The sequence below is a fragment of the Delphinus delphis genome, chromosome 11, assembly GCF_949987515.2.
Source record: "Delphinus delphis chromosome 11, mDelDel1.2, whole genome shotgun sequence".
Taxonomy (NCBI): domain Eukaryota; kingdom Metazoa; phylum Chordata; class Mammalia; order Artiodactyla; family Delphinidae; genus Delphinus; species Delphinus delphis.
The window spans coordinates 15487308-15510715 of NC_082693.1; the positions used below are offsets into that span (position 1 = coordinate 15487308).

A 23408-nucleotide genomic window follows, 5' to 3' on the forward strand; every position below is an offset into this window, starting at 1 on the left:
CAACTGGGGGTGGAGAAAAAGGAAGAAAAATGAAAACTACTAAGTAGAAAAAGAACTCACATTTGGTTAGTTATTTCCTTAACTTAGAATGAACAGGGTTGAAATTAAATAGATACTGCTGACAAAAAATGATTCCACTGGTAGATATCTTTGATATCAAGCCTCGCTATAGATGGGAATGTTAATCCAGCTCATTGCCAGTCTTCCCCACCTTGGATTAACCTCCCTAGTTGCCATATACCTCTCTTTGTGACTTAAATACCTAAAAATGAAAGTCTGTCTCAACTGTTATTGTTTCCCTAAATGGGTCACAACACTGCATATTCTGACTACAAAATGGGGTGTCAGAACCCAACAAATGTTTGCCACAGGTATTTTTAATCCTAAAAAATTACCATTTCACACAAAATACTATAAACCACTCTTATACGCAGAGATCGTTCTGCAAGATATATGCCCTCTATCCAGAGTACCAGAAAGAAAGCACAACACTTTTTCCCTTTGATCCTCTTCCCTCTTCCTACACAGACTTAATGAAGATATCTGCCTGACAATAGTAAGCTTGTCAAATTAGACAAGAAACAGCCCAATTTTCCTTGTTATCTGCAAAAAAAAAAAAAAAAAAAAAAAAAGGAAAACAAAAAGGATTTCAGAAATATATACACGTTATTTGGCTTTCAGCCCGTTCCTTGCTGATTACAAGAAGAATGAATGATGCTGAATGGTTTTACAATTCTCTTACTTTTGATGCTCCCTCCTGAAAAATGAAACTTTATTACTACTAAAGCCCATAAGCAGCATGCATAAAACAGGGAGAGAAGCTGCCACAGAGGAAAGTGGGTAGTAAACATATGTGGCTCAAATGCTTGATCCACTGTGCAGAAAACTCTACCTGTTAGAATGGAAGAAGGTAGTTGAATAGAAAAAAGGAAAGCAGGTTCCCAAAGGGCTTGAAAATCAATTCCAAGTTTCCACAAATAACTAGACCTGCTGATGACATATGTAAAAAGCTGACACAGTCATATCTATTCCCCATGTAGCCTCTCTTGTCTTTTTCCACCATTCAAATTGATTCCTTCTCTCCTCCTTTTCTATAACATTTCAAGAGCAGCCCTACATATAATGCAAAAACAATGACAAAATAGAGATCATCTCTTGTGTCCATTTGGGAATTTCTTGTCTGCATATGCTATTGTATATTCTTATTAGACAGATATACTTAGATATGTGTTATCTAGGATTATTTCCTGTGACAAATAAGTACATAATTGATACTATTTGATGGATTCATAAAGTTGTCTTTATTTTTTTTTTCACATCTCTATTGGAGTATAATTGCTTTACAATGGTGTGTTAGTTTCTGCTTTATAACAAAGTGAATCAGCTATATGTATACATATATCCCCATATCTCTTTCCTCTTGTGTCTCCCTCCCTCCCACCCTCCGTATCCCATCCCTCTAGGTGGTCACAAAGCACTGAGCTGATCTCCCTGTGCTATGCGGCTGCTTCCCACTAGCTATCTCTTTTACATTTGGTAGTGTATATATGTCCATGCCACTCTCTCTCTCCGTCCCAGCTTACCTTTCCCCCTTCCCGTGTCCTCAAGTCCATTCTCTACATCTGCGTCTTTATTCCTGTCCTGCCCCTAGGTTCTTCAGAACCATTTTTTTTTTTTAGATTCTATATATATGTGTTAGCATATGGTATTTGTTTTTCTCTTTCTGCCTTACCTGACTCTGTATGACAGACTCTAGGTCCATCCACCTCACTACAAATAAATCAATTTCGTTTCTTTTTATGGCTGAGTAATATTCCATTGTATATAATAAAGTTGTCTTTAGACTCAATTTCCCTACGACATTTCAACTGATAAGCAACCCAATCCAAAATATTAGTTCCTTTATGGACATTGGTCTTTATTGGCTGCCCAATCCATTCACCTTCCCCTGATTCTTTTGGGAAACTGCCTCTCCCCTGTTGTATGTTGCTATGGTGGAAAGGCAGTTGCATGGCTTTGGAGGCCAAGGGACCCAGGTCCTTTTTCTGGTAGACCCAAGGGTCAGACATGTGACAACCTCAACCAACGAGGTTCTCTCTCCTGGGCCTATAAATCTTGAGGGTGTGATGCAAGAATGAAGAAACCATTGTAGAGATGATTTCATTTCACTGGCAGCAAAAGAGAAGAGGTGTGCAAAGCAGGTGTCTTTTGCCATGGGGTCATTGCTGTCCTTCCTGGTCCTCTAAAGCTCTCTTTGCTCCTCTCTGTTTCCACGCTTAGCTTCTCAGCCTCCTTGCCTGTTATCCCTACATACACAAGCACCATATCTATCCCCATCCATGCCATCATAGTCTTAAATAAATTCCCTTTTAAGTTAACAGCATTCAGTTTCTATTGATCATAATTAGAGAAACTGATAGACTACCCTAGAGATAAAAGTGAATCTTCAAAAAGTAATTTGCAAACTCTTTCTGATTTCAGTGGAACTACATGTGAGAGGAAAATTTGATAGGATGTTTCTCTGCTACATGGGGAAATAGAACACAAAAATATTCACATTTAAATACTCTCAGGATGTTCTGGGAAAATAGGAGCCAAACTTTAAGAGAAAAGGGGCCAGTATTGATGTAAGAGACTGTTTCTACATGTTAAGTCAGAGTCAGTGAGATATTAACAGATAAAAACAGGGGTATTTATCTTGACATATTGTGAAGACTGAAACATTCTAAAATTTCTCTAGGTTAGGGAGAGTTCGGGATAAAAGGCCAAAAGATCAGAGTAATGGCAATGGAGTGAGTGGATGTGACAAGAGGACATGTCATCAATAGCCCCAGCTAATACTTTTGCTGACAGGCAGCTGAGTCATGAAATGACAGTGAGCAAAGAACTGTGAATGAGTGGAGAGAAGCCCATGGATGAGCAAAGATCACATAAGAAAACAAAATTGCACATTCCCAGACAAAAGTTGATAATGGCTCCACTTGCTTAATACTAGTTATTAATTTTACTGAGAAACTTCAGTATTTATCACTAATTTTATTCAGAATTTACTTTGATATCTGTCTTTATCTCTAATTTTTGTAAATATTATTGGAAAAAATCTCAAAAATTGTGATTGCTGTGAGATAGTGATTTACCATAGTGTAGGCAATACAGAGCTTGCAACTAAATGCAGTCCTTGTGTGTGTATGTGTGTGTGTGTGTGAGAGAGAGAGACAGAGACAGAGAGTGAGAGAAAAAGAAGTGTAAGTATACATAAAAGCAATGGGGCGAGGAGAATGAAAGAAAACTCAATCCTGAATTGCCTGAATCGAGTTTCATACTGGAAAGAAATAAAAGCAGACATGAAAATTGCAAATGCTTAAGAAGTAATGGGAAAGAAAAACATAACAGAATTCTTATGTAAAAGCTCTGTTAAAAGAAAGAAGAGCAGGAAAAAAGTAACAGAACTGACTGAAGAAGGAGCAAGAGAACTAAAAATATATTACAATATAAGAATAGAGAGATTCAGGAAAAATGCTATATATATGTCAAGGAAACTGCTGATAAAGAAAAGGCCTTTGGGCTTCCCTGGTGGCTCAGTGGTTAAGAATCCACCTGCCAATGCAGGGGACACAGGTTTGAGCCCTGATGCGGGAAGATCCCACATGCCTCGGAGCAACTAAGCCCGTGCACTACAACTACTGAGCCTGCGCTCTAGAGCCCGCAAGCCACAACTACTGAAGCCCGTGTGCCTAGAGCCTGCACTCCGCAACAAGAGAAGCCACCGCAAGGAGAGGCACATGCACCCCAATGAAGACCCAACACAGCCTTTTTAAAAAAAGGCCTTTGGATTGAGTCATACATATGCATATTACTACAGCATTCATTTTTTTCTGATTTTTAGTGAAAACACATTCATCATTAAATTTGATGAAATACTGAAGAGCATTTAGAAGTTACCATAGATCTATTGATGATATTTCACCACCACGTAATTATTTCAGAGAGCAGGCTGAATATATATGCATGTCTATTTCAGTGGCAAGAATTACAGAGCCAGGGATGTGAAGCCCTATAGCATCAAAAGATGTGTGCTTGACCAGCATGAATGAAACAAAAGGAGGTGAGTCCAAAGTCAATCATAAGGGCAGTTCTACAAATTATGATTTGTTTCATTATTGTACATGGTAAGAAAAACACTTTGGAGACAAACCAGCTTGCGTTCAAATTTGAGCTCAACTCGACTCTTTTCTGGGTGTGTGACCTCAGTTATTCAATCTCTTCAAGCTTCACTACTCTCATCTGTTTAAAAAAAAAAAGGACAAATACTATTTACTTCAGTGAGGGTTGCATTTGATATAGTAAAAGTATGGTTGGTGTTATAGAAAGTGTTTAATACTAGAGTTATTGTTTAATACCTGGACCTATGTAGTAAGATTTCACAAGCTCCAACTTGTTATGTCCCTCCTTTCCTCACCCCTACCACCATCAGAAGGGAAAAAAAAAACAACAGAAAAACCTCACCTGATACTCAGATGGAAACCTGAAAATTCCATTTTAGATTAAACCACTAGGCTAAAGATTGTGTACCATTTTCAAGTTTAAAACATACTTAAAAAAATGTAACATATTAGCTTTGTCAGTCATTTCTACCTCAACTGATACATTTATGAACTCCTTGGCTGAGAGTGTATTTTAATGGAGGTAGAAGGTCCATGAAAGGCCTGAACCCATTTGCAGTGGTGGCATGGATGAGAAGAAAAAGGGGAACCTGGGAGCACAGAGACAAATTTTACCTTCTTTATGGCTATTTTCTAGGGACTAAGAGAGTTTACACGTGTTATTTTGGAGGGGAAAAAAAAAAGATCTGTTTGATATTAAACAGTTATGACTTCGTAGTGTGCCATGAGGGTAAAATGTAAAAGCTTTTTATTAATATTCAGGCATTCATAATACATTTTTATTTATACATAGCCTTTATTTCCAGAGCTCTTGGGACTTTGCAGACACATTACATTTCAGCCTCCATTTATCTTCACAAGTGTGTCACTAAAGTGTGTAAGGTAACTCTGTTATCTTCAGATTACAGACACAGAAAAGAGCAGACACAGATAAAGCAATTTGTCTATGGCCTCACTACATGTAAGTTGTTGAGCAAGGCGTAGAACCAGTCATGTAATAGATACCTCTCCTGTCAGATAAGGACATCAGGGCCCCATCCCAGCTGGGACGCGCCTTTTTCTGAACGTTTAGTATCAACAGATGGAAGGATGCAAGGTGGCGTCCTGTTCAGGAAAATCAAAATGAACAGTTTAGTCTCCAACAAATCATTGCAGGTATGGTTTCTGTGGATTTGGTGGCTGTTTGGTGGAGGTAGGAGTCGAGAATGGTCTAAAGTTCAGAGCAGCTTTTTGTCCATTAGATGAGCGTCTGTATAAGGCCATTGGGGCCCTCCCCTGCTACCCCTCCCATCATACCCTCCTTTCACTGGCTTCAAACCTGGTGTTGTTGAGTAAGTCCCTCTGCAGCTCTGCCACAGCTGAATGGGTCCTGAATCTTAACCTGGCGTCTCCAGCCACCAAACCAGAATCACACTGCAGCCACGCTTCAAGGTACAACTTAGCACATACAGAGCTCTGGCTGTGAGCCAGTTCTGAGGCAAGACTTTCACTTTGTCTTTCCATCAGTTATCTTTATCTCAAAGGTCACCACCATTCAGAAGAAAATAAAGGAACACCCAACATGAATATTTTCACATAGGGGTAATAAACAAGTACTCATTTTTGTTTATAAAAATCTACTTCCCTTGTTTCTTGAGAAAAAATGAAATGAGCTGGTAGAATAATTTTTAAAACTGAATCTTTAAGAGTAAATGGTTAAGATCATTTATTTTGGGTAAAAGTATGAAAAGATGTCTAAAACTTTAAATCAAAGTCTTTCTTACTGCTTACGATTGTGAACAGCTTGAATTTAGGTAAGAAAAATGACATTCAAAAATTTGGAATGAGGGACTTCCCTGGTTGTCCAGTGGTTAGGACTCTGAGCTTCCAGCGCAGGGGGCGTGGGTTCGGACCACCTTCTTCCAATTCCTCCTCCTCCCAACTCTTTTTTTTTTTAATTAAGAAAACTGCTCTTTTAGAGCAGTTATAGCTTTACAGCGAAATTGAGGGGAAGGTACAGCGATTTCCCATAAAACCCCTGTCCCCACACATGCACGGCCTCCCCCATTATCCACATCCTCCACCAGAGTGGGCCATTTGTTACAACTGATGGACCTACACTGACACATCATAAGCACCCAAAGTCCACAGTTTACATTACAGTTCACTCTGCGGTGCACATTCTGTGGGTTTGGACAAATGTATAATGACACGTATCCTTCACTCTGGTATCATAATAGAGTATTTTCACTGCACTAAATATCCTCTGTAATCAGCCTGTTCATCCCTACCCACTTCGCCAATCCCAGCAAACACTCATTGCTGATCACTGATTTTACTGTCCCCATAGTTTTGCCTTTTCCAGGATGTTATACACTTGGAACCATATAATTTAAGACTGGCTTCTTTCACTCAGTCATACACATTTAAGTTTCCTCCGTGTCTTTTCATGGCTTGATAGCTACTTTCTTTTTAGTTCTGGATAATGCTCCACTGTCAGGATGTACCAGAGTTTTTTTTATGCATTCAGCTACTGAAGGACATCTCGGTTGCTTCCAAGTTTGGGCAATTTTGAATAAAGCTGCTATAAACATTCATGTGCAGGTTTTTTGTGGACATATATTTCCCACTCCTTTGGGTAATACCAAGGAGTGCAATTGCTGGATCACATGGTAAAATATGTTTAGTTTTGTAAAAAAACACAAAATTGCTCCAAAGTGTTTGTACCATTTTGCATTCCCACCAGCAATCAACAAGAGTTCCTGTTTTTCCACATCTTTGTCAGCAATTGGTGTTATCAGTGTTTTGGATTTTGGCTGTTCTAATAGCTTGGTAGTCTAACTCACTGTTGTTTTAATTTGCAGTTCCCTAATAACATATGATCTAAAACATCTTATCATCTGCTTATTTGCCATCTGTATACCTTCTTTGGTGAGGTCTCTGTTCAGCCTTTTGCCTATTTTTTAATCTGGTTGTTTGTTTTCTCATTTTTGACTTTTAAAAGTTCATTGTATGTTTTGGATAATAGTCCTTTATCAAATGTGTTTGCAGGTATTTTCTCCCACTCTGTGGCTTGTCTTCTCATTCTCTTGACAGTGCCTTTTGCAGGGAAGAATTTTTAATTTTAATGAAGTCTAGCTTATCAATCATTTCTTTAATGGATCATTCCTATGGGTATCTAAAAATTCATCACATACCCAAGGTTATCTAGGTTTTCTCGATGTTACCTTCTATTTGTATGTTTTTTGAATTTTATTTTATTTATTTTTTATACAGCAGGTTCTTGTTAGTCATCAATTTTATACATATTAGTGTATACATGTCAATCGCAATCTCCCAGTTCATCACACCATGCCACCCCCCAGTCGCTTTCCCCCCTTGGTGTCCATACGTTTGTTTTCTACTTCTGTGTCTCAATTTCTGCCCTGCAAACTGGTTCATCTGTACCATTTTTCAAGGTTCCATGTATATGCATTAATATACAATATTTGTTTTTCTCTTTCTGACTTACTTCACTCTGTATGACAGTCTCTAGATCCATCCATGTCTCTACAAATGACCCAATTTCGTTCCTTTTTATGGCTGAGTAATATTCCATTGTATATATGTACCACATCTTTTTTATACATTTGTCTGTCGATGGGCATTTTGTTTGCTTCAATGACCTGGCTATTGTAAATAGTGCTGCAGTGAACACTGGGGTGCATGTGACTTTTTGAATTATGGTTTCTTTTGGGTATATGCCCAGTAGTGGGATTGCTGGGTCATATGGTAATTCTATTTTTCGTTTTTTAAGGAACCTCCATACTGTTCTCCATAATGGCTGTATCAATTTACATTCCCACCAACGGTGCAAGAGGGTTCCCATTTCTCCACACCCTCTCTAGCATTTGTTGTTTGTAGATTTTCTGATGATGCCCATTCTGACTGGTGTGAGGTAATACCTCATTGTAGTTTTGATTTGCATTTCTCTAATAATTAGTTGACCATAGGTGTGTGGGTTTATCTCTGGGCTTTCTATCCTGTTCCATTGATCTATATTTCTGGTTTTGTGCAGGTACCATATTGTCTTGATTACTGTAGCTTTGTAGTATAGTCTGAAGTCAGGGAGTCTGATTCCTCCAGCTCCACTTTTTTCCCTCAAGACTGCTTTGGCTATTCAGGGTCTCTTCTGTCTCCATACAAATTTTAGGATTTTTTGTTCTACATCTGTAAAAAATGCCATTGGTAATTTGATAGGGATTGTATTGAATCTGTAGATTGCTTTGAGTAGCATAGTCATTTTCACAATATTGATTCTTCCAATCCATGAACATGGTATACCTCTCCATCTTTTGGTATCATCTTTAATTACTTTCATCAGTGTCATAGATTTCTGCATACAGGTCTTTTGTCTCCGTAGGTAGGTTTATTCCTAGGTATTTTATTCTTTTTGTTGCCATGGTAAATGGGACTGTTTCCTTAATTTCTCTTTCAGATATTTCATCATTAGTGTATAGGAATGCAAGAGATTTCTGTGCATTAATATTGTATCCTGCAACTTTACCAAATTCATTGATTAGCTCTAGTAGTTTTCTGGTGGCATCTTTAGGATTTTCTATGTATAGTATCATGTCATCTGCAAACAGTGACATGTTTGTGACAGTGACTTCTTTTCCCATTTGTATTCCTTTTATTTCTTTTTCTTCTCTGATTGCCATGGCTAGGACTTCCAAAACTATCTTGAATAATAGTGGCGAGAGTGGACATCCTTGTCTTGTTCCTGATCTTAGAGGAAATGCTTTCAGTTTTTCACCATTGAGAATGATGTTTGCTGTGGGTTTGTCATATATGGCCTTTATTATGTTGAGGTAGGGTCCCTCTATGCCCACTTTTGGGAGAGTTTTTATCGTAAATGGGTGTTGAATTTTGTTGAAAGCTTTTTCTGCATCAACTGAGATGATCATATGGTTTTTCTTCTTCAGTTTGTTAATATGGTGTATCACATTGATGGATTTGCATATATTGAAGAATTCTTGCATCCCTGGGATAAATCACACTTGATCATGGTGTATGATCCTTTTTATGTGTTATTATATTCTGTTTGCTAGTATTTTGTTGAGAATTTTTGCATCTATATTCATCCGTGATATTGGTCTGTAATTTTCTTTTTTGTGTAGTATCTTTGTCTGGTTTTGGTACCAGGGTGATGGTGGCCTCATAGAATGAGTTTGGGAGTGTTCCTCCCTCTGTTATATTTGGGAAGAGTTTGAGAAGGATGGGTATTAGCTTTTCTCTAAGTGCTTGATAGAATTCACCTGTGAAGCCATCTGGCCTGGACTTTTGTTTGTTGGAAGATTTTTAATCACAGTTTCAATTTCCTTACTTGTAATTGGTCTGTTCATTATTTCTGTTTCTTCCTGGTTCAGTCTTGGAAGGTTATACCTTTCTAAGAATTTGTCCGTTTCGTCCATTTTGTCCATTTTGTTGGCATAGAGCTGCTTGTAGTAGTCTCTTAGGAGGCTGCTTTGTATTTCCACAGTGTCTGTTGTAACTTCTCCTTTTTCATTTCTAATTTTATTGATTTGAGTCCTCTCCCTCTTTTTCTTGATGAGTCTGGCTAATGGTTTATCAATTTTGTTTATCTTCTCAAAGAACCAGGTTTTAGTTTTATTGATCTTTGCTATTGTTTTCTTTGTTTCTATTTCATTTATTTCTTCTCTGATCTTTATGATTTCTTTCCTTCTACTAACTTTGCATTTTGTTTGTTCTTCTTTCTCTAGTTCCTTTAGGTGTAAGGTTAGATTTTTTATTTGAGATTTTTCTTGTTTCTTGAGGTAGGCTTGTATAGCTATAAACTTCCCTCTTAGAACTGCTTTTGCTGCATCCCATAGATTTTGGATCATTATGTTTTCCTTGTAACTTGTCTCTAGGATTTTTTGATTTCCTCTTTGATTTCTTTAGTGATCTCTTGGTTATTTAGTAACATATTGTTTACCCTCCATGTGTTTGTGTTTTTTACATTTTTTTCCCTCTAATTGATTTCTAATCTCATGGTATTGTGGTCAAAAAAGGTGCTTGATATGATTTCAATTTTCTTAAATTTACTGAGGCTTGGTTTGTGACCCACAATGTGATCTATCCTGGAGAATGTTCCATGTGCACTTGAGAAGAAAGTGTAATCTGCTTTTTTGGATGGAATGTCCTATAAATATCAATTAAATATATCTGGCCTATTGTGTCTTTTAAAGCTTGTTTTTTCTTATTAGTTTTCTGTTTGGATGATCTATCCATTGGCGTGAGGTGTTAAAGTCCCCCACTATTATTGTGATATTGTCAATTTCCTCTTTTATAGCTGTTAGCAGTTGCCTTATGTATTGAGGTGTTCCTATGTTGGGTGCATATATATTTATAATTGTTATATCTTCTTCTTGTATTGATCCCTTGATCATTATGTTGTGTCCTTCCTTGTCACTTGTAACATTCTTTATTTTAAGTCTATTTTGTCTGATATGAGTATTGCTACTCCAGCTTTCTTGTGATTTCCATTTTCATGGAATATCATTTTCCAACCTGTCACTTTCAGTCTGAATGTGTCCCTAGGTCTGAAGTGGGTTTCTTGTAGACAGCATGTATAATAGTCTTGTTTTTGTATCCATTCAGCAAGCCTGTGTCTTTTGGTGGGAGCATTTAATCCATTCACGTTTAAAGTTGTTATTGATATGTATGTTCCTGTTACCACTTTTTTAATTGTTATGGGTTTGTTTTTGTAGGTCCTTTTCTTCTCTTGTGTTTCCCAGTTAGAGAAGTTCCTTTAGCATTTGTTGTAGAGCTGGTTTGGTGGTGCTGAATTCTCTTAGCTTGTGCTTGTCTGTAGAGCTTTTGATATCTCCATCGAATCTGAATGAGATCCTTGCCAGGTAGAGTAATCTTGGTTGTACGTTCTTCCCTTTCATCACGTTAAATATATCATGCCACTGCCTTCCAGCCTTTAGAGTTTCTGCTGAGAAATCAGCTGTTAACCTTATGGGAGTTCCCTTGTATGTTATTTGTTGTTTTTCCCTTGTTGCTTTTAACAATTTTTCTTTTTCTTTGATTTTTGTCAGTTTGATTACTATGTGTCTCAGTGTGTTTCTCCTTGGGTTTATCCTGCCTTGAACTCTCTGCACTTCCTGGACTTGGGTGGCTATTTCCTTTCCCATGTTAGGGGAAGTTTTCGACTATAATTTCTTCAAATATTTTCTCGGGTCCTCTCTCTCTCCTCTCCTTCTGGGACCCTAATAACACAAATACTGTTGCATTTAATGTTGTCCCAGAAGTCTCTTAGGCTGTCTTCATTTCTTTTCATTCTTTTTTTCTTTTTCTGTTCCACAGCAGTGAATTCCACCATTCTGTCTTCCAGGTCACTTATCTGTTCTTCTTCCTCAGTTATTCTGCTATTGATTCCTCCTAGTGTAGTTTTCATTTCAGTTATTGTATTGTTCATCTCTGTTTGTTCTTTAATTCTCAGTGTTTGTTCTTTAATTCTTCCAGGTCTTTGTTAAACATTTTTTGCATCTTCTCCATCTTTGTCTCCTTTCTTTTTCCGAGGTCCTGGATAATATTCACTATCATTATTCTGAATTCTTTATTTGGAAGGTTTCCTTTCTCCACTTCATTTAGTTGTTTTTCTGGGGTTTTATCTTGTTCCTTCATCTGGTACAAAGCCCTCTGCCTTTTCATCTTGTCTGTCTTTCTGTGAATGTGGTTTTTGTTCCACAGGCTGAAAGATTGTAGTTCTTCTTGCTTCTGCTCTCTGCCCTCTGGTGGATGAGGCTATCTAAGAGACTTGTGCAAGTTTCCTGATGGGAGGGACTGGTGATGGGTAGAGCTGGGTTTTGCTCTGGTGGGCAGAGCTCAGTAAAACTTTAATCCACTTGTCTGCTGATGGGTGGGGCTGGGTTCCCTCCCTGTTGGTGGTTTAGCCTGTGGCAACCCAACAGTGGAGCCTACCTGGGCTCTTTGGTGCAGCTAATGGCAGTCTCTGGCAGGGCTCATGCCAAGGAGTACTTCCCAGATCTTCTTCTGCCAGTGTCCTTTTCTCATGGTGAGCCACAGCCACTCCCTGCCTCTCCAGGAGCCCCCCTGACAGTAGCAGGTAGGTCTGGTTCAGTGTCCTATGGGGTCACCGCTCCTTCCCCTGGGTCCCAATTCTCACACTTCTTTGTGTGTGCCTTCCAAGTGTGGATTCTCTGTTACCCCCGGTCTTGTTGAAGTCCTGCAATCAAATCCCGCTAGCCTTCAAAGTCTGATTCTCTTGGAGTTCCTCCTCTCATTGCCAGACCCCCAGGTTGGGAAGCCTAACGTGGGACTCAGAACCTTCACTCCAGTGGGTGGACTTCTGTGGTATAAGTGTTCTTCAGTTTGTGAGTCACCCACCTAGCATTTATGGAATTTTATTTTATTGTGATTGTGCCCCTCATACTGTCTCATTGCGGCTTCTCCTTTGTCTTTGGATGTGGGATACCTTTTTTGGTGAGTTCCAGTGTCTTGCTGTCAATGATTGTTCAGCAGTTAGTTGTGGTTCTGGTGCTCTCACAAGAGGGAGTGAGTGTATGTCCTCTACTCCACCATGTTCAGCCAATCTCCTCTACTAGTTTTATAGTTTTATGTTTTATAATACATTTAGATCTCTGATCCCTTTTGAGTTAATTTTTGTTAAAGGTGAAAGATCATCTCTAGTTTCATTTTTTGCATGTGGCTGTCCAGTTGTTCCATTGCCATTTGTTGATAAGATTATTTTTGCTCCATTGTATTGCTTTTTCTCCTTTATCAAAGGTCAGTTGACTGTATTTATGGGTCTATTTTTGGCCTCTCTATTCTGTTCCATTGATCAATTTGTCTATTCTTTCACCAATACCACACCATCTTGATTACTGTAGCTCTGTATACGTTTTGAAGTCAGGTAGTGTCAGTCCCTTAACTGTTCTTCTCCTTCGATATTGTGTTGGCTATTTGGGGTCTTTTGTCTCTGCATATAACCTTTAGAATCAGTTTGTTGATGTCCAAAATATAACTTGATGGTATATTGTTTGGTATTGTTGAATCTCTATATCAATTTGGGAAGAAATGACGTCTTAATATTGAGTCTTCCTATCCATGAACATGGAATACTTCTCCATTTCTTTAGTTCTTTTTCGATTTTGTTAATCAGAGCTTTGTACATTTTCTCATGTAAATCTTGTACATATTTTGTTATTTTGTACCTAAGTAATTTATTTTGGGGGTGCTAATGTAAATGGTATTGTGTTTTTTAATTCAAGTTCCATTTATTCATTGCTGGTATATAGGAAAATAATTGACTTTTGTATATTAATGTTGTATCCTGCAACATAATCACTTACAAGTTCCAGCAATTTTTTTTTATCAATTCTTTTGGATGCTCTATATAGATGACCATGTCATCCTTGAACAAAGACAGTTTTATTTCCCTTTCCTCAGTTTATATACCTTTTATTTCCTGTTCATGAGCTGTTGCATTAGCTATAGCTTCCAGTATAATATTGAATGTGAGTCATGAGAGGGGACATCCTTGCCTTGTACTTGATTTTACTGTGAAAGCTTCAAGTTTCTATTAAATATGATGTTAGCTATAGGGTTTTCGTAGATGTCCTTTATCAAGTTGGGAAAGTTCCCATCTATTAAAAGAGAGTTTTTATTATAAATGAGTTTTGGATTTTATCAAAAGCTTTTTTCTGCATCTATGATAAGATCATGTGATTTTTCTATTTTAACCTGTTGATGTGATGAATTATATTAATTGATTTTTAAATGTTGAACCAGCCTTGCATACCTGGGATAAATTGCACTTGGTCAGGGTGTATAATTCTTTTTATACATTGCTGGATTTGATTTGCTGCTATTTTGTTTATGATTTTTACATCTATGTTCATGAGAGATATAGGTCCATAGTTTTCTTTTCTTACAATGTCTTTGTTTGCTTTGGTATTAGGGTAATGCTGACTTTACAGAATGAATTATAAAGTCTTTCCTCTGTTCATATCTTCTGGAACACATTGTAGAGAACTGGTAAAATTTCTTCCTAAAATGTTTGGTTGAATTCACCAATGAACCCATCTGGACTTGGTGCTTACTGTTTAGAAGGTAATTAATTCAATTTCTTTAATAGATTCAGGCCTATTCAGATAGTCTATTTCTTCTTGTGTGAGTTTCAGCAAATTGTGTCTCTCAGGGAATTGGCCAACTTCATCCAGGTTATCAAATGTGTGGGCATAAAGTTGTTGATAGTATTCCTTTATTATTCTTATAATCTAATAACATCACCTCAAAATATGTAGAGCAAAATTTGATCCGAGCTACAAGGGTAAATATTCAAATCCACAATAAAAGAAAAAGTTTTTTACACAACTTTCATTAACTTATTAGAATAAGGAGACAAGAATTCAGGAAGGATATAGAAGAATCAAATAATATTATAGCACACCTGACCTTTTCCAATGCACATGGATTATTTACAAAAATTGTCCTCTCACGAAGATAGCTGAGAATAGGAAATTAAATAAAATAATTTAAAATGAAGGAAAGCAGACAGCTGCATGCAAAGCAATAAAGTTAAAACACACCCTCACGCCATACACAAAATTAACTCAAAATGGCTTAAAGACTTAAATATGAGACAGGACACCATAAAACTCCTAGAAAAGAACATATACAAAACATTCTCTGACATAATCATACCAATGTTTTCTTATGTCAGTCTCCCAAGACAATAGAAATAAAAGCAAAAATAAGCAGATGGGACCTAATAAAACTTATAAGCTTTTGTTTTTGCAGCAGAGGAAAACATAAACAAAATGAAAAGACAACCTACAGACTGAGAGAATATATTTGCAAATGATGTGACTGATAAGAGCTTAATCTCCAAAATGTACAAACAACTCTTACAACTCAATAACAACAACAAAAAAAACCCAATCAAAAAATGGGCAGAAGACCTAAATAGACATTTCTCCAAAGAAGACATACAGATGGCCATTAGGCACATAAAAAGATGCTCATCATCACTAATTATTACAGAAATGCAAATCAAAACTACAATGAGGTACCACCTCACACCAGTCAGAATGGCCATCAGTAAAACGTCTACAAATAACAAAAGCTGGAGGGGATGTGGAGAAAAGGAAACCCTCCTACACTGTTGGTGGGAATACAAATTGATGCAGCCCCTATGAAAAACAGTATGGAGGTTCCTCAGAAAACTAAAAATAGAGTTGCCATATGATCCAGAAATCCCAGTCCTGGGTATATATCCAAACAAAACTATAATTTGAAAAGATACATGCACCCTATGTTTGTAGCAGCGCTATTTACAATAGCCAAGACGTGGAAACAACCTAAGTGTCCATCAATGGATATTATCCAGGTGAATGGATAATGAAGATATGGGGGGTGTGTGTGTGTGTGTGTGTGTGTGTGTGTGTGTGTGTGTGTGTATTTATTACTCAGCCATAAAAAAGAAGGAAATAATGGTATTTACAGAAACACAGATGAACCTAGACATTATCATACGAAGCGAAGTAAGTCAGAAAGAGAAAGACAAATACCATATTATATCACTTACACATGGAGTCTAAAATACAACACAAATGAACATATCTACGAAACAGAAACAGACTCACAGATATAGAGAACAGACTTGTGATCGCCAAGGGTGAGGGGGATAGGGAAGGGAAGGATTGGAAATTTGGGATTAGCAGATGCAAACTATTATATACAGAATGGATAAACAAAAAGTTCCTATTGTATAGCACAGGGAAATATATTCAGTATCCTGTGATAAACCATAATGAAAACAAATATGGAAAAGAATATGTATGTATAGCTGAATCACTTTGCTGTACAGCAGAAATTAACACAACATAGTAAATCAACTATACTTCAATAAAATTTTTAAAAATAAATAAAATGAAGGGAATATAAAGGTAAGAACAGGGCTTAAGGACTCTGTCACATATTCTTGTGTGTATGCTTGTTGTTTTGTTTTGTTCTGTTTTGTTTCATTTTGTTTTTAACAACATTTAAAAATGTAAAAATTATTCTTAGCTTGCTGAGCCAAACAAAAACAGGCCATGGGTCAGATTTGGCCAGAGAGTTTTCATTTTGCTGACTCCTGCACTAGATCATACAGACATTAAAATGATCATAAAAGGATATTATGAAAAGCTTCATGCCAATAAACTTAAAAATTCAGATGACATGGACAAAAACACAAGTTACCAAATAAACAGAAGAATAGAAAGCCTAAGTTGTTTTACAACTATCAAAGAAACTAGATTGTTAATGTAATTCCTTTCCACAGAGAATAACAACAGGTCCAGATGGCTTTGCTGGTGAATTCTACCAAACACTTAAACAGACTTTTCTAGAGAACAGTAAACGAGGGACTATTTCCCATCATATTTGAGGGAGCTTAATAACCTTGATATCAAAACATGACAAAAACATCCTGAGAAAGAAAAATTCCAAGCCAATGTCACCCAGAACAGGTTGAAAAAAATCCAAATAAAATATTAACAAATAAAATTTAGCAAAATATAAAAATTTGGGTTTATTTCAGGAATACAAAATTGATTGAACAGTTAAAAATCAAGCAATATAATTTATCACATTAATGGAATAAGAGAAAAATCATATGACTATCTTAATAAATGGAGAAAATATTGTGATAAAATTCACTATTTATAATAAAGATTCTTAGCAAACTAGAAAGAGAAGGTAATTTCTTTATTTCAAAAACAGTATCAACAAGATAATACACAGCAAGCATTAAGCTTAGTGATGAAACGGTGAAAGCTCTCTTACCTGGAACAAGACAAGTATGTCTGCTATCACCACTCCCATTTAATAATGAACTGAAGGTTCCAGACAGTACAGAAAGGGAGCATAGCTATTACAGAAAAAAGAGAGAGAGAGAGAGAAGGAAAAAGAGAGAAAGAAAATTGGAGAAGGAGGAAGAGATTGGAGAGGAAGAAATAATACTTTCATTATTCACAGATGATATGTGTGTATATGTTCATAGAAATTCTGAAGAAGGAATGTAAAATGGTACAGCCACTGTGGAAAACAGTATGGAGGTTCCACACACATAAACATACACACACACACACACACACACACACACACACACACACACAAAAATAGAACTACCATATGATCTAGCAAATTCTACTTCTGAGTATATATCTGAAGGAAATTAAATCACTGTCTCAAAGAAATACCTGCAGAGTATTGAGTTCCCTGTGCTATACAGTAGGTTCTTATTAGTTATCTATTTTACCTGAAACTAATATAATATTGTATGTTAATTATAATTCAATTAAATAAATAATGTAAATAATTTTAAAATAAAGAGATATCTTCACCCCCTATTTCATTAAAGCATTATTTGCAATAGCCAAGACATGGAAACAACCTAGGTGTCCATGAAAGTATGAATAAATTAAAAAACGTGAGATAGATATATAATTCGGTCATAAAAAAGAAGAAAATCCTGCCACTTGCAACAATATGTATGAACCCTGAAGGCATTATGCTAAGTAAACTAAGTCAGGCAGAGAAAGACAAATACTGTATGATCTCACTTACATATGGAATCTAGAAAAACCAAATTCATAGAAACATAATAGATTGGTGGTTGCCAAGGGGTAGGGTGAGGGATGTGTGAAGGTGGTCATTTATAAGATGAATAAATTCTGAGATTATAATCTACATGGTCACTTCAGTTAATAAGATTGTACTGCATATTTGAGAGCAGCTAAGAGAGTCGATCTTAAGAGTTCTCAACACAACACAAAGATTGTAACTATGTGAGGTAATGGTTATGTTAACTAACCTTATTGTGCTAGTCATTTATATATATATATATTTATATATTATATATATATAGAAAATCATCACATTTGTACACCTTAAATTTACACAATGTTTTATGTCAATTATATTTCAGTAAAGCTAGCGGGGGTAAGAAAGAAATTCCAAAAGAATTACAGGTATTTAGCATTAACAAGAGAGTTCAACACAGTTGCTATTTAAAATACACAAACGCATTTCTTCTCCTATCCCAGGTCATGAAGGCATGTCTCCTATTATCTTCTAGAAGCTTCAGATACACACAAACACATTTCTTTATATCAGGAATAAACAGCTAGAAAATAAGATTTTTAAACGATACCATTTATAACAAAACTGAAAACATCCAATTACCAAATATCAAATCTAACACAAGATACACAGGACCAGCAGTGTCATGAAAGGGCAGCAAAGACCCGCGAATTGAAGGCTCCGCTGTTTGCGTGCGAGGCGTTTCTTCCCAGAGCAGTTGGGAAGTGAGAGGCGTAAAGATAAATTTTTAGAAGATAATTCCAGAATACTGTTGACCAGGAGTGTGGTTCACTTCGACTGGAGCAGTAACTGTTGATCAGCCATCTCCAGGGGACTGTGGGTCTGAAGCAGTGGCAGGAAAAATCTGGCCCTTGGACCTGGGCGAGGTGGAAGCTCTGGAGGAGGTGGACACGCTGGAGCCGGAGGTGGATTTGGAGCAGTTCCTGCTCCCGGTATCAACCAGATGCTGGAGGACATCACGGAGCTCACCCGAAAAGCCGGGAGCATGTGTCTGAGGACCAGGGGCAAACTGTGGGAGATGGACCTTCTGCTCATCCGGATAAAAACACAGGTGGAGGCCTCAGAGGACGGCGCCTTGAATGGACGTCCCGGTGGGGAGGCTGACAACAGAGTATCAGAATTGTGCGAGAAGGCCAAGGAGATTGAAAAGGTGGCAGAGATGTTGGTCGAGCTGGTCTGGTGGATGGAGAAAAGTGAAGCGTCCTGAACGAGGGTCTCCAGTTCACTGCTAATGGACTCTGGTCAACTGATAAGAATGGGCCGACATCTCGGGGAAACTAAAACAGCTTGTCATTTTCTCTGTTTTGTTTTGTTTTGTTTTGTATGTTTTTTAACCCCCATGTAACAATCTCCCTTAGGGTCAGTGGTTGGTGACCTCCATAGAGGTTTAGATTGTCAAATATATTTGGTTCTTGAAAAACAAGTTTTGTTTGAGAAATACTCAAATAAGGGATATGGGGCTAAATCAAAAGTTGTTTTAGTGGTCAGGTTTATTTTGTTCCTTTGCTGTGTTTTTTAAATGTTGGGCAAGGCCCAACACTTGCTGTTACCCATGTGACAGCGTTGTTTTCTGGAACCTTGGAACATTTGAAGACTTGGGGTCAGAATCTCCCCACTTTAGAGGTGCAGTAGAAGGCACCACTTGGATGCAGCTGATCAAGAATATAGGGGTGAGGAACTTCCCTGGTGGTCCAGTGGTTAAGAATCCCCCTTCCAATGCATGGGACATGGGTGTGATCCCTGGGTGGGGAACTAAGATCCCACATGCCTCGGGGCAGCTAAGCCTGCATGCTCTAGAGCCCACAGGCCACAACTAGAGAGTCCGTGTGCCACAACTACTGAACCTGAGAGCTCTGGAGCCAGTGTGCCACAACTAAAGAGAAGCCCGTGCGCTGCAATGAAGAGCCTGCATGCTGTGACTAAGACCGAGTGCAGCCAAATAAGTAAATAAATATATTTTTTAAAAAAACAAGAATGTAGGGGTGAGACTGCTTTGGAAAGACTGGAAAGAACCAGTGGATGGTTGGAGATGGAAGATGGGTCTGCATATATTTTGGAACTTTAATTCTTCTGTGAGGCAAAAGAGAGCTGTGTTTTGTGGCAGATTGTCCTGTGTATATTGTGTAACCTGACAGATGACCCTGAATGACAAGGAAGCTGGAATAGGGAATGATGGGAGTACACTTGACCAACTAATACCCCCCCAGATTACAGGGGTTTCAGAGTATCACATCAAAGAGATGATCTACAAAGAGCTTTGAGAGGCTGGAGAACAGAGAAGGCATCATGAGGGCCCACAAAGTCCTTTCTAGTTCATCAGGGTAGTAGACCTGACTGGGATTTGAGGACAAAACCAAACATCTACTAAGTGGTCATTTGCCTTGAAAAACAAAGACCTAAAAAAACTTTTTTAAAAAATAATTTTTTTGGTCCAGATGACCAAAGCCTCTATGTGTAATAAAAAAAATCATAAATAGATTTCTTTTGAAATGGAAAAAAAATTTAAAAAAAAAGACCAGCACCTGGGGCAGGAGGAGCTGCAGGTGCAGTGCATGGGGGTTGAGGCAGGGGGGAGGGGAGCTGGGCCCCTGGGGCCGCAGTGGCAGCAATTGGGGACCGCCCCCAGCTCAGGAAGGGGGCCAGGAGACCCTTCCCTTGCCAGTGGCAGTCATGAACTCCAAGGTGGGGAACCTGCCCCCATCCTCCATCATCCATTTGGTGTACAGGAGGTGATGACGCTGACAGCTGACCCACCTGACGGCATCAAGGTCTTTTCCAACGAGGAGGACCTCACAGACCTGCAAGTCACCATCGAGAACCCCAAGCGGACCCCGGCGCTGGAGGCCTATTCCATATGAAACTCCTGTTGGGGAAGGACCGTCCTGCCTCCCCACCCAAGGGTACTCGTTGACCAAGATCTTCCATCCGAAGGTGGACGCCAACGGTGAGACCTGCGTCAACACGCTCAAGAGGAACTGGACACCAGCTGGGCATCCGGCATGTGCTGCTGACCATTGAGGGCCTGCCAATCCACCCTGACCCGGAGTCCACCCTCGGCAAGGAGGCTGGCCTCCTGCTCTTGGAGAATTAGGAGAAGTAGTACAGCTCACAGAGATCCCTCCGGGCACAGGCTGGCTGAGGCCTCCACTGCCGACCCCATGGCCCCTGGGGGCCTGGGAGGGGGCAAGGGTCCCATAACCAAGAAGCACACGCCTCCCCCCTCTCTGTCCCACCCACTCCCCCTACCCCCCCCCCACCCACCCACCCCGGCCCCAACTCTGTCTCTAAGTTATTTAAATTATGGCTGGGGTGGGGGAGGGCATGGGGGCACTGGGACCTGGATTTGTTTTTCTAAATACAGTTGGAAAAGCAAAAACAAATAAACAAACAAAAAAAAAAACTACAGAAATCTGTAAACCATTACCATGAGACATTAAAGAAGACCAAATTAAATGGAGAGACATACCATGTCAATGAGTATAAAGATTTGCTAATATAACGATGTCAATTTTCTTCAAACAATTCTATAGATTCAGGGCTATCGGAGTAAAACCCCAATCAGTTTTTAAATTTGGTTTATGTGTGTATTTATCATATTAAGTGTATGTTGATGTTTATGTGTGTGTATTTGTTTTGTTGTTGTTGTTATGGAATTCGCAAGCTGATTCTAGAAAATATATTAAAATGCAGTGGACTAGCCTGATTCCAAAATGGAAATCAGTGGAAAGGCAATGGACTAAGAATAGTGAGGGTAGTCTTGAAGAAGTTCATGGTGCGAGAATTTACTCTACAAGACATTGATAATTTCCCTGATGTGACAGTAATTGAGACAATATCATATTAATGAAAGGATAGACAAATAAAATAATGGGATAAAATCAAGACTGTACATATATAGATTCCTGAATGACTAAGATGACACTTCCGAACCTTAGGCAAAGCATAACTTTACAATAAATGTTGTTGAGAATATTGGCTATCCCAATAGGGGGTTGCTGGGCGTGGGGGCAGGTGAAAATGGACCTTGAACTCAATTACATATGATTCAGAAAAAACAGCTCCAGATGGACTGCAAGCTTAAATGTGAAATACAGAACGCTGAAACTTCTAGAAGATAAGATAGGAGAATATTTTCATGACCTACAGTAGGAAAATACTTTATAAACAAGACACCAAAAGCGTAAAGGAAAGATTTATAAATTTTACTGTATTAAGTTCATCAAGACACCAATAAGAAAGTACAAAGTAAGCCACAGAGTGAGGGACAATATTTTGAATCACCTAAACAATCCTGCGATCAACAACAACAACAGTAATAAAATCTGGCAACCAAAAAGGAAAATGGGCAAGAGATTTGAACAGCAACTTCACAGAATATGAGAGCCAATAGCCAATGAATGTATGAACATGTGAAAAGAACTCAACTCAGGGGAAACGTAAACTAACACTAAGTGAGATAACACTACTGTGATAAGAAATATATATTTGGTCTCTGCCCTCAGTTCCTGACACAGAGTTCCTAAAACCCTTGTAATTTCCTGAATAATAGGAATAACAGGAGCATTTTTTGTTACAATATTTGGACTAAGTCCCTGGTTCCTGACACAAGAGTTTCTAAGACCCTTGGAATCTCCAGAGTGATAGGAGCATTTTATCACATGCTAATGAGAAGACTGTCACTGGGGTCCCTGGATAGCTTCATGATGGGAGCTAGTCCCCAGAAAGACCAAGGCATGATTAGAAACTTAGAAATTTCAGTCCCACCTCTGCCGACCTCCAGGGAGGGGAGAGAGACTGGAGTTTGAATTAATCACCAATGGCCAGTAATTTAAGCAGTGATGCCTATGTAATAAACTTCCATTAAAAACCCTAAACAGGCGACTTCTCTGGCCCCTTTCTCTCGGACCAGTAAACCTCGCCCGGGAGCGTTCCCAAATAAAGCTTGTTTAAGCTCTCAAAAAACACAAAACAAAACAAAAAAACCCTAAACAGAAGGGTTCAGAGAGCTCCCAGGTTGGTGAACAAATGACGGTGCTGAGAAGGTGGCACACCCAGAGAGGACATGGAAGGTCCACACCCCTTTCCCACACCTTGCCCTACGTACCTCTTCATCTGGCTGTTCATTGTATCCTTTATAACATCCTTTATAATGAACTGGTAATAGTAAATAAAGTGTTTGCCTAGGTTCTGTGAGCCACTATAGCAAATTACCAAACCTGATCAGGGGGGTTGTTGGAACCCCCAATTTTTAGCCAAGTAAGACAGAAGTATGGATAACCTGGGACCTTCTACTTGCAGTTAGCATCCGAAGTGGGGGCAGTGTTGTGGGACTGAGCCCTTAAGCTGTAGGGTCTGTACTAAATCCAGGTAGTAGTGTCAGAATTGAATTAAATTGTATAACATCCAGTGGGTATCCACAGAGAATTTCTTGGTTTGAAAAAGCCATACATTTGGTGTCAGAGGAGTTGTGAGTAGAGAAAATTTTCCTTTAACTAGAAAACCTATCAAAACAGCTAAAATTCAAAAGACTGATGATACTAATCATTGAGGCAAGTAGAGAGCAGCAGGAACCCTCATTCACTGCTGCTTGACAAGTGTATTAGTACA

General features: G+C 38.4%; 2 pseudogenes; both read left to right on the plus strand.

The window, feature by feature from the left end:
- Window positions 1-19008, plus strand: part of LOC132434242 (MORF4 family-associated protein 1-like) — a 33153-nt pseudogene extending 14145 nt beyond the window's left edge.
- Window positions 19009-20471: 1463 nt separating this feature from the next.
- On the plus strand, window positions 20472-21184 carry LOC132434457 (ubiquitin-conjugating enzyme E2 S pseudogene; annotated as a pseudogene).
- The last annotated feature ends 2224 nt before the right edge of the window (window positions 21185-23408 follow it).